Source organism: Triticum aestivum, chromosome 4B (assembly GCF_018294505.1).
Source record: "Triticum aestivum cultivar Chinese Spring chromosome 4B, IWGSC CS RefSeq v2.1, whole genome shotgun sequence".
In the NCBI taxonomy this organism is placed as follows: Eukaryota; Viridiplantae; Streptophyta; class Magnoliopsida; order Poales; family Poaceae; genus Triticum; species Triticum aestivum.
The window spans coordinates 467,640,565-467,652,231 of NC_057804.1; positions in this window are offsets into that span (position 1 = coordinate 467,640,565).

Here is an 11,667-nt window from a genome sequence, read left to right on the forward strand (position 1 = left end):
TCCGAACACTTTTACAATATAGTTCGGCACCCCAAACTTATAGCATTATGTGCATCGGCTCCGAATCATGTCTTTGGTCAATAGTTGGGTTGCCCGGCTCCTGTGCTTACTACCTTACGTTCCGCTATATCGGCTAGGGTAGTAAAGGGAGAACTACTTTGATTGTGTCCTGGTTCTTCCGGACGAGCACCTCAGTAGAGAAAGCAGAAAACTGACTGTCATGATGCGGCGAGAGCTGGTCAGCTATTCGAGAGGTTTTTCAAATCCTTAGAGATTTTTTCCGCTTTATGCGAGGAATCGGTTTCTACCCGATTAGGCGTATATAGCGTCCCAACTTCGGTCTTCCGAATACCAGGGCTTCACCAAATTTTTCATTGTCAAACTCCTATGGCTAAGTGAGGGTGATAAAGCCTTATACTCCGATTGCCTTGTTCGTTGCGTTAAACACCTCCTTTAAGGACCAAAACTTGGAGTAAAGAGTGTTTATATTTATCCCGAACACCCCCGTACTATCTACGTGGGGGCAGAAGCCCACGACTGGTCAACTCTCAGATTTTCATAAACGGCCGCACAGGAGGTAATTTTTTTTAAAAGTAACAAGCATTATATTACATAACGACCTTGTTTCATATTATAGGACATGATAACATGAAAGTTTTCATGGGAATATAACATCCTTCGCACATTGCTCCGCCATAAGGCAGGATCCCTCCATGACACTATCAAAATATAGCTCGGGTCGACGGTGCTCCTTGCCCTCAGGCGGCCCCTCGGTCATCAGCTTCTTGGCACCCATCTTCGCCCAGTGCACTTTAGCGCGGGCAAAGGCCATCCGCGCACCTTCAATGCAGACCGACCACTTTATAACTTCAAGCCGTTGGCAGGCACTCACAAGCCACTTCACGAGTCCGAAGTAGCTACTAGGCATGGGTTCGGCAGGCCATAACCGGACTATTAGGTCCTTCATGGCTAGTCCGGCCGCCTTGTGCAGCTCGACAAGCTACTTCAGCTGGTTGCTAAAGGGCACTGGATATTCTAGTCCAAGGTATTGAGACCAGAACAGCTTCTCCGTAGAGCTCCCTTCTTCGGCTCGATAGAACTCTGCAACATCTGATATGTTGCGCGGCAGATCTGCAAACACTCCTGGAGAGCTCCAAATTCGGGTAAGTAAAAGGAATGTTTCCTTCACATACTTGCTTTGCATAATAAAAGCCTTACCCGCCGCAATCTTCTTGGCCGCCTGGATTTCCTGGAGGGCGCTCTGGGCATCGGCTCAAGCATCTAGTGTGCTCTGGCGGGCCTTAGCAAGTTCAGACTCTTGAGTCTTAGAATCACGCTCCAAGGACTTGTACTTCTTGACGACATCCTGGAGCTCTTGCTGGACCTCGCTGACCCTGGCCTCTTGCTTCTCGCGTGTGGCTTGTTCCTTGGCCACTTTGTCCTCGGCCTCGGCTAACGCCTTCTTGAGGGCTGCCACCTCGGTCGTGGCCCCTAACAAAGTTCATGACACTTTAGTTAGCATGAACCATTCGACCTTCCTAAATATACACGCAGGTTACAACATACATTTGCTTTCCTCTAGCTGCTTCTTGAAGAGGCCGAGCTCTTGCTTGGCCCGCTCCAAATTCAGCTTCAGTCCGGAGACTTCTAGGGTATGAGCGGCAGTAGCCAGTAGCGACGCATGCTTGTTCACATAGACATATTATATTAGGCTCCTGTGAAAATTGGTTGATCCTCTGTTCGGCTTTTCTTTCCGAACACTGAACAGAGCATCAGGGGCTACTGTCTACACTGTGATATTCTTTTACAAATATATTACTTACCTCAAAGCCTGTTCAAAGGCTAGTGCAGGCTTCGGTCAGGCCGTTTTTGGCGGACTAGACCTTCTCAATCACCGTACTCATAAGAGTACGGTGTTCTTCCACAATGAAAGCGCCTTGCAGCGCTTCCAGTAATCTATTCGGTGCCTCTGGATGGACAGAGGTCACCGATGGAGTTGGCTCGCCCTCCCTCATTCGAAAGAGGCGGCCTGCCTAAATCCGGAGCCACTTGGGTCTCCGGAGCTGTATTCGCCTGGGGGCCGAATTGGATACGCCCCCCATCGTCGGTGTCCACAGGGGTCTACCCCCCCCATGTGTTTGGCAACCGGGGTTTTACCCTCCGGCACAACCGGGATGGCCTCCTGATCCTCTCCCTGGCTTGGGATCCTTCGAGACAACACCTCAGTGTTGTCCACGGTCTTGGGGGAGGAGGCCGTCGAAAGGGATTCGATGTTCATCGCCAACGGGTCCAGCGATCCCTCCGAAGAGGAGGACAACGCGATGTTGGACTGGGCCGGGCTGCGAGTGCATGATCCAGCACATTAAAAACAATAAAGTAAAAATGTGGGATATATTAATCTGTCTGGACACCTACGAGTTGGCTAGGGGCTTGACCCTAGGCTCCCACACCCCATCGTTGTTGGTGGCTGCTGCGGAGTTGTCCAGAAGGGAAGTTTTCCCATTCTTGGACGCCTCGGCCTCCCCGTGTGTGGAGGCTTTCCTCTTCTTTCTCCCCCAGCAGGGGGGAATGTATTTCTTCTTCCTCCTCCTCTTCCTCGTCGTCTTCGGTGGAGGAGTGCGTCTCGGCGTCTTCGGACGTCACATCCGAAGTGCCCTTGCGACGGAGACCACTTCTAGTCCCCGGGGCCTTCTTCTCCGGCACCTCATAAGGCGCCGGAAACAACATCTTCGCCAGAAGAGGCGTTTCTGGATCTTCGGGCAGTAGAGCCGGACAGTTAATCTTCTCCTCTATCTCTATCTAGGCCTAAAAAATTGGTAGGGAGGCTTAGATTCCTCCCTCAGATATGCAAGTAATGGATATACCTTGAAGACATGAAAGAACTTACCCGATTAGCCCGGTGTTTTGAGCTAAGCCCATGATCCTCGGTCGTGGGCGGTGGTCCCTCGCCGGCCTTGAAGAGCACCTTCCAGACGTCTTCGTGCGTCATGCCGAAGAGCTCCAGCAGCATCTGGTGCTTGGCCGGGTTGAACTCCCACAAATTGCAAGTCCGGCGCTGGCACGGAAGGATCCGGCGGAAGAGCATAACCTGGACCATATTGACAAGCTTGATTCTCTTGCTTATCATGTTCTGGACGCACGTCTGGAGCCCCATTAGCTCGTCCGCAGAGCCCCAGGCCAGGCCCTTCTCTTGCCAAGAGGTGAACCACATTGGGACTCCGGATCGAAATTCGGGGGCCGCTACCCAGTTGGTGCCGCACGGATCGGTGATGTAGAACCACCCCGATTGCCACCCCTTTACAGTCTCCACAAAGGAGCCTTCGGGCCAGGAGACATTTGGCATCTTGCCCACCATGGCGCCTCTGCACTCCACTTGTTGGCCGCTCACCACCTTTGGCTTCACATTGAAGGTCTTCAGCCATAGGCCGAAGTGAGGTGGGATGCGAAGGAAGGCCTCACACACGACAATAAATGCCGAGATGTTGAGGATGGGGTTGGGGGCCAAGTCATGGAAGTCTAGCCCGTAGTAGAACATTAGTCCACGGACGAACGGGTGGAGGGGGAATCCCAGCCCGCGGACGAAGTGGGTGAGAAACACCACCCTCTCCTGGGGCTCCGGGGTGGGGGCGATCTGTCCCTTGGCCGAAAGTTGATGAACGATCTCCTTGGCCAAGTACGCGGCTTCCTGGAGCTCCTTGATGTCCTTCTTCTTGATGGAGGAGGCCATCCACTTGCCTCCAGCTCCGGATCTGGACACGATTGGAGTGCTTTTTTGGGCGGAGAAGGCGAGAGCTTGGGCGCTGGAGCTCGAGAATGGATGGGCAAAGGAAGGAGAAGGCGTGGGTGAACGAGGATGAATCCTTATCCCCTTATAAAGATAGTAAAAGTCATGCGCCTCCCCTCTCGCCTTAAAATCCGCCTATTCCCCAAGCGTCGTGCAGATGACACGGTTGGGTTACCCATGCCCGTATTGATGAGAATCCCGTGATAAGGGGACACGATCTCTGCTTCGATAAGATGTGCCAGTGAAACCGCACCTTGAAATACGGAGAGGCGGGCTAAAAAATGGTTCGAATAATGACTGAGCAGTGGTGTGATGTCACGCTACAAAAAGTTGTCAGCGGATTGGACTCGTGAAATATTATACTCTCTACGGTGGTGTGTGGTGCTTGTTTTGCAGAGCCGGACACGTTTTCTATGTTCGGGAGACTATGTTGGAGTATTCGGAGAAGGAACCCGCCTTGCAATGCCGAAGACAATCTGCGCGCCGGACTCATCGTAATTGAAGCCTGGTTCAGGGGCTACTGAGTGAGTCCTGGACTAAGGGGTCCTCGGACAGCCGGACTATATACTTTGGCCGGACTGTTGAGCTATGAAGATACAAGATAGAAGACTTCGTCCCATGTCCGGATGGGACTCTCCTTTCCATGGAAGGCAAGCTTGGCGATTCGTATATGTAGATTCGTTTCTCTATAACCGACTTTGTACAACTCTAGTGCCACCCCCGGTGTCTATATAAATCGGAGGGTTTAGACTTCTAGGGTTAGAGCCACAACAATCATAATCTGATAGGCTAGACGTCCATGGTTTATCCATTACGACCTCGTGGTAGATCAAATCTTGTAATACTCATATTCATAAAGATTAATCAAGCAGGAAGTAGGGTATTACCTCCATAGAGAGGGCCCGAACCTGGGTAAACATCGTGTCCCCCGCCTCCTGTTACCATTAGCCTTAGACGCATAGTTCGAGACCCCCTACTCGAGATCCACCAGTTTTGACACCGACACCCAGTGCCAGTTGTTGTTTTTTGCTTGTTTTCTACTTTGTAGAATATCAATACCAAACGAAGTCCAAATGCCACAAAACTTTTTGGAGATTTTTTTCTGGTGATAAGTGACCCTGGAAACATCGAGAATACACAAGAGGAGGCCCGTGGGTCCCACTAGACACCAGGGCGCGCTAGGGGCCTCCGACACGCCCTAGTGGGTAGTGGAGCCCATGGGAACGGCCTTGAACTACTTCCGCCTCTATAAATACTCTTGAACCCAGAAACCCTACGAAAATTGATGAAACACTTTTTCCACCACTGCAAGTTCCAGAACCATGAGATCTAATCTAGAGGCCTTTTCCGTCACTCTACCGGAGGGGGCAACAATCACGGAGGGGGTTCTTCATCATCCTTGTTGCCCCTCCGATGATGTGTGAGTAGTTTACCACAGATCTATGGGTCCGTAGTTAGTAGCTAGATGTCTTCTTCTCTCTTATTGATCTTCGATACAATGTTCTCCTCGATGTTCTTGGACATCTATTCGATGTAACTCTTTTTTGCGGTGTGTTTGTTGGGATCCCATGAATTATGTGTTTATGATCATTTCTATCCATGAATATTAATTGAGTCTTTGCTGAACTCTTTTATGCATGATTGTTATAGCCTCGTATTTCTTCTCCGATCTATTGGTTTGGTTTGGCCAACTAGATTGATTTATCTTGCCATGGGAAGAGGTGCTTTGTGATGGTTCGATATTGCGGTGCTCAATCTCAGTGACAGAAAGAGACATGACACGCAAGTATCGATGCTATTAAGGGTAACAAGATGGGTTTATTCATATGTGAGTTTATCTTGTCTACATCATGCCATTGTTCTTATTGCATTACTCCATTTTTTAATGAACTTAATACACTAGATGTATGCTGGATAGCGGTTGATGTGTGGAGTAATAGTAGTAGATGCAGAATCATTTCGGTCTACTAATCTTGGATGTGATGCCTACATACATGATCATTGCCTTGGATATCGTCATGATTATTCGTTTTTCTATCAATTTCCCAACAATAATTCGTTTACCCACCGTATGCTATTTTCTTGAGAGAAGCCTCTAGTGAAAACTACGTCCCCTGGATCTATTTCCTGTCATATTAAAACCAAATACCTTGCTGCAATTTTTCTTTCTTTATTTTATTTTGTGTTTTAGTTAGATCTATTTATCAAATCTCATACAATTTTATCTATCTCAATAACGTTTAGAGATTGACAACCCCTCTTACGCGTTGGGTTGCAAGTTTTTGTTATTTGTGTGCATGTGCTGTTTACATATTGTTGCTTAGTTCTCCTACTGGATTGATAACCCTAGTTTCATAACTGAGAGAGATACTTACCGTTGTTGCGCTGCATCATCCCTTCCTCTTCGGGGAAATATCAACGCAGATACAAGCAATCAGGAAGAATTTCTAGCGCCGTTGACGGGGAGACACCATCAACATCTATCATGTACCTACTCTGAACTCTCATCTCCTTACAATTACTTTATTTGCAATTGGCCTCTCGTTTTCATCTCCCCACTTCAAAAACCTTTTCATAAAAACACAAAAATATTTGCCTTTCTTTTTCATTTGCCTTTTTCATGTTTGATCTTTTATTTGCTTGTGATCTTGTTTGTGTAGTCACGATGTCTTAAGAAAATACCGAATTGTGCGATTTTTCCAATACTAATAATAATGATTTTATTAGTACTTTGATTGCTCCTCTCGCCGCTAGTGCAGATTCTTATGATATTAATTCTGCTTTATTTATTCTTGTTATGAAAGAGCAATTTTTCGGTAGTCCTATTGAGGATGCAGCGTCCCATCTAAACACTTTTGTAGAATTGTGTGACATGCTTTAGAAAAAAGATGTGGACAATGATATTGTGAAATTGAAATTATTTCCTTTCTCTTTGAGGGGTGCAAAATTTTGGTTTTTATCTTTGTCTAGCAATAGTATTGATTCATGGGACAAGTGCAAAGATGCTTCTATTACTAAGTATTTTCCTCCCACAAAAATTATTTCCCTTAGAAATAAAATCATGAGTTTTAATCTCTGAAGGAACTACAGAGTGAATAGAATGGACCAATGGTGCTCGATAGCGACAATTTTATTTGGTAGACCAGTTTGTCCTTCTGCCAAAGGACTACGTCTGGTTGGAGGGACATGTGATTGACCACAGGCGCAAACCTCTCCCCATCCTATTCTTCTTCAACTAGGAGCTGATCAGACTCGAGTTGATTTCACTCGTGGTAGATTATTCTCGGTGATCTCCAAACCTTCGACAGACTTCCTTTGCAAACCACAATTACTCTTGGTGTTTGAAGATCTTGCTCGGTGAAGACAACAACTCTTCAACACTCGAGCCAACACCTATCTCTCTAGAGAGTGCACAACTCTCAAGAGGAATAGGTACAAGAACCCCAACTCAGAACTACTGTGATGCTCAACCACTATCTAAGTTGTGGTTCTTGCTTTTCTCTCGGTCGATTTTAAAGTCAAATCTTTCGGAGTGGGGATGCTCAATCAATATTCTTAGAAATCTTAAGCGGAGCAGCCAAGGAACAACATTGGAGAGGGGTGGATATTTATAGCCGCGACCTTCCATGATGTGAAATGACCAAAATGGACATGTGTGACAGCCAATGGTCGAACGACACGAGTCCAACGGTCAGAATTTGAGCACAATGGTAACATTTCTTGCGGAGAAAGAAATGCTAATTCCTCGGTCCGAAAGACATCTCATGCCGCACCGAAGAACTAAGTCTTCTGCTGACAGATAACATTTCTCTCAGTCTTGCATAGGTTTGGGCTAAGCATCACAGCGGAGCTAAGCTTCGAGAACCTATAGCCCTCTTAATAGTTCAGAGGTCCAAAGACTCAAGAAATAGAAGAAGAAGAAGAAGAAGAAGAAGAAGAAGAAGAAGAAGAAGAAGAAGAAGAAGAAGAAGAAGAAGAAGAAGAAGAAGAAGAAGAAGAAGAAGAAGAAGAAGAAGAAGAAGAAGAAGAAGAAGAAGAAGAAGAAGAAGAAGAAGAAGAAGAAGAAAAAGAATTCTACATCTTTGTGTTGCCTTTGGCCTTCTCGGTCAGTTCTTTGCAGACAAACACCAAACCAATTACTTCACATTAGCAATAGTTTTTAAGGTGTCAACTTGTTCACATCAATCTTCTCACCTGAATGGCCTCGAGAGATATAATTGAATCTTCTCTGCATCTCAAATATCCTTTAGTGAAGTTCCTTGAACTTGGCACCAAAGATGGAATTCTCTTTAGTTCTGCATGGACTATTTCTCTTTGTGTGCACTAGCAAACAAATCAGTCCACACCCTGTTTCTGTCAGCAATCTCCAAAACACAAGAGGACAAGAATTGCACCAACAATCTCCCCCTTTTTGGACGATTGTTGACAAAACATAATACATCAAGAGATAGATGAAGTAAAATGAAGTAGGATGCGAATGGACCAGAGACGAGAGAGATTTACGAATATGAACATGCTCCCCCTAAGTGTAAATATTATATTGAAGATGTTTCAGTTGAGGTTATGCTTGCGGGATAAACTAGAAGGTAGCAACGCGAATCTTCGCGCGAGAAGCATTGTTGCTTGTAAGTATCCATATCATTGATCAATGCTCTCGATCCTGTCTGGGTTATTTCATGCAACTACGCAAACTTGAAAAAGATTTGCTAAAGATTACGAATACTTTGAAATGATTTGTCGCAGAAATGAGCCATGAAGATTTTCTCGGAATAGAGTGTGTATCCACATGAGGTATAGTAAATCCATGTAGATCAGATATGCAAGATATATCACAACAAGGGATGCTCATAAATACAATTCAAAATGAATGAGTTCCAGATGAAGTTTCCCTGCATTGTTAGAAAAATGGATATCTTGCATATGGATAACAGCTGACGAAGGAAAGACATCACAAGTTGAGAAACAAATATGTTCATCCTGATAACAATTGATTTCCTGCATTGTTAGATGATGCAAGGTATTGTAATAGGAAATACGAGATATGATTGAGATGAAGGATATCTCTTTTTAGAGAGTGTGTGCTTTACAATCTTCTTGGAAACAATATTACTTCACCTGCAGCAAAGATATGTAGCAAAGCTAATCATTGCATGTAAGTAAATATCGATAGCACCTACAACCAAATAACCGATAGCAATTAGCATTCCAAGGGTTATTAACGATACATGATGAGGAAAAAAAGGAATTCATGCAAGGAACTACTCTTCCATAGAACCCTCCGAACTCGAACTGTTTGGCGAAGCAGAACGAGGAATAGTTGAGGCCGAAGCGTGAGCAGGACTTGTAGCATGGGTTCCGGGAGCAACTTCTAAAGTGGAGCAAGGAGCATCTTCTTTGTATACCATAGTGCTGGCAGTATCTTCAGTTTCATCGTCTGGTTCCACAAATAGCATGTCTGTTGAGTCAAAACACTGAGGAAGCACAAGGGTTCGCCTTTGAATGCGAGGAATTTCAAACAGATTCACATGATCATATTCTTTTTTTGATTCCTTTTGCTGATAGCCGCTCACAAGAGTAATGCTTGCGCAGAAGGGTCCAGGTGCACTTGTGAAGTTCTTTCTCATGGAGCAGAGCTTGGTGAGTGTAATTATGATGCAGATTGATTTTAGCCATCATCTCCAACTTTACTTTGCGACCGAGCTTGATGTGACTCTCTAGGGCCTGCTGAGTCCGAAGACAAATCTCACATAGTGATGGATTTTCATTCCGAGGGACTTCCACAGTGGCCTTTGTAACTTCAGGAGCAGCTGTTGAAGCAGAGGCACTTGCATCAATTGGAGTTTTCCTTTCCCAATATCCTTCACAATTCGAAGAGTATCACGAACTGCAGCGTCGGGTGTGATATGGGGAATGTGGACGCCGGGGCGGCGGCCCCCGAAAGGTGGTCTATCAGTTTGGCCTCTCAGCAGGCGTCTTGGCAGCAGTGATGGTTGCATCTTTTGGCCGTGTGGGGTGGCTAATAATGTAGCGCTCGGTGATCCTGGTATCGGTGGTGCCTTGGTAGTGACGGTTCCGAGATCGTGTTCTAGAGGTCTCGTTTGGTGGCGGCATGTCTTCCTGCAGGGTGGATAGGTGTGTGGAGTTCCTCGAGCGGCACGGGTGAGAGGTTCCGGGCGAAAGCCTTTTGCTCCGGCACTGGCGGTGGTGATGCTTGTGGGTGTCATGTCCTTCTTTGGAGCACTGTTGTGATACCTATCGCCAAGCCAGGGTTGTGGGTGAAAACCCTTGACCGTCCCCTCGGTCTCGTCAGTGTCGATGCAGTGCGTCGTGTTCCTCCTGAGGACGTCGTCATGGAGCTCAAGTTTCCTCCGGTGCATCTCGCCATCATTGGTCGACATTTTTGGATCCTGGCTTGAGGTCTCCTCGACTCTTGCGTGGGTGATTGCATTTACCTCCTTATCTTCTACACGGGTCCTCGTTGGTGCCCTCCAGGTCCTTGTTATCTGCTTGCAGGTCGGGCTCCACGATCCGGAGTGGGAGGGCAGGGATCCTCTCTGACGACAGCTTGGTGTGAGTGGTGGAACAAGGTCTGGCGGTTTCCCCTGGTGGCTAGTCGTCTCCCTTGTTGGTAGCCTAGGGTGCTTTGTGGTAGATGTGAATTCTGCTGTATTTCTTGCTTTTCTTTGATCTACTGTGTAAGAGGTTCTCCTCATCACCTTGTATGGATTTGGCTGTGGTGCTTTATATATAGACGGTCTATTCTGCTAATATTAACAGAATAACTATTATGCACACCACTTCGGCACTGCACGCTCAACACAAGCGCACTGCATCATTTTGACGATGAGCACTGCAATAGAGACTAGTGAACTTCGTGTCGAAAAAAATTGCACGCGGTGTTTTTTCGGTACTGTTTTCGCTCTAATTTTTTAACCGTTTATTGGAATGAGGCGTGTAATATACCATTGAAAATCTATGGATTAGGTGCAACTTCAACATGTTGAACACTTTCCGAGATTCCACACGGTTTAAGAGCAGTTTTAAAAATAGTGCGGCGGATGACGAGTGGCAGCGAGCATTTTTTCACATTTTTTTCTAAACCGCTTATCGGAATGAAGCAAATGATACGCCGTTGGATAGATATCGTCGAGGCGCATATTTTTCATATATAAATCTTTCTCTAATTCGTTACGGTTTAAGAGCAGTTTCAAATTTACTAAATCGCGAAATTCTGTTTTTTAAATTTTTTCAAATTTTTGGTACTGTTTTCGCTCCAGTTTTTTAACCGTTTGTCGAAATGAGGCGTGTAATACACCGTTGAAAAGCTATGAACGAGGCGCAACTTTCATATGCTGAAATGTTTTTGAGATTCCTTATGGTTTTAACTTAATTTTGAAAATCGTGTGGCGGACGATGAGTGGCAGCGGCCGTTTTTTGCGAAATTTTTATAAACCGGTTGTCGAAATGATTCAAATGATATGCTGTTGGAAAGATATCGACGAGAGGCAACTTTTTCATGTAGAACACTCTCTCTAATTCGTTACGGTTTAAGAGCAGTTTTAAATTTACCGAAATGCGGACACTCTGTTTTTCGCGACACCCAAATCGACGTGGGTACTTCATCCGACTGAAAACCGCACTGCAACGGACGAAAAACCGCACTGCGTCACACGGGTAAGAGAACTGCATGGTTTCTTTTATTCAAACGTAATTTTTTCTTAGACGAGGAACTGGAGTGCACTTCATATCGGGTGTAAGTGAACCACATCAAGCGAAAAATGAACCGAGACACAAGGCTAAGTGTACCGTATGATTTTTCTTTGTCTTTTTCTAACTTGTTTTCATAGGGTTCAGTGGACCATATTTGTCAATGTTAATGTGCT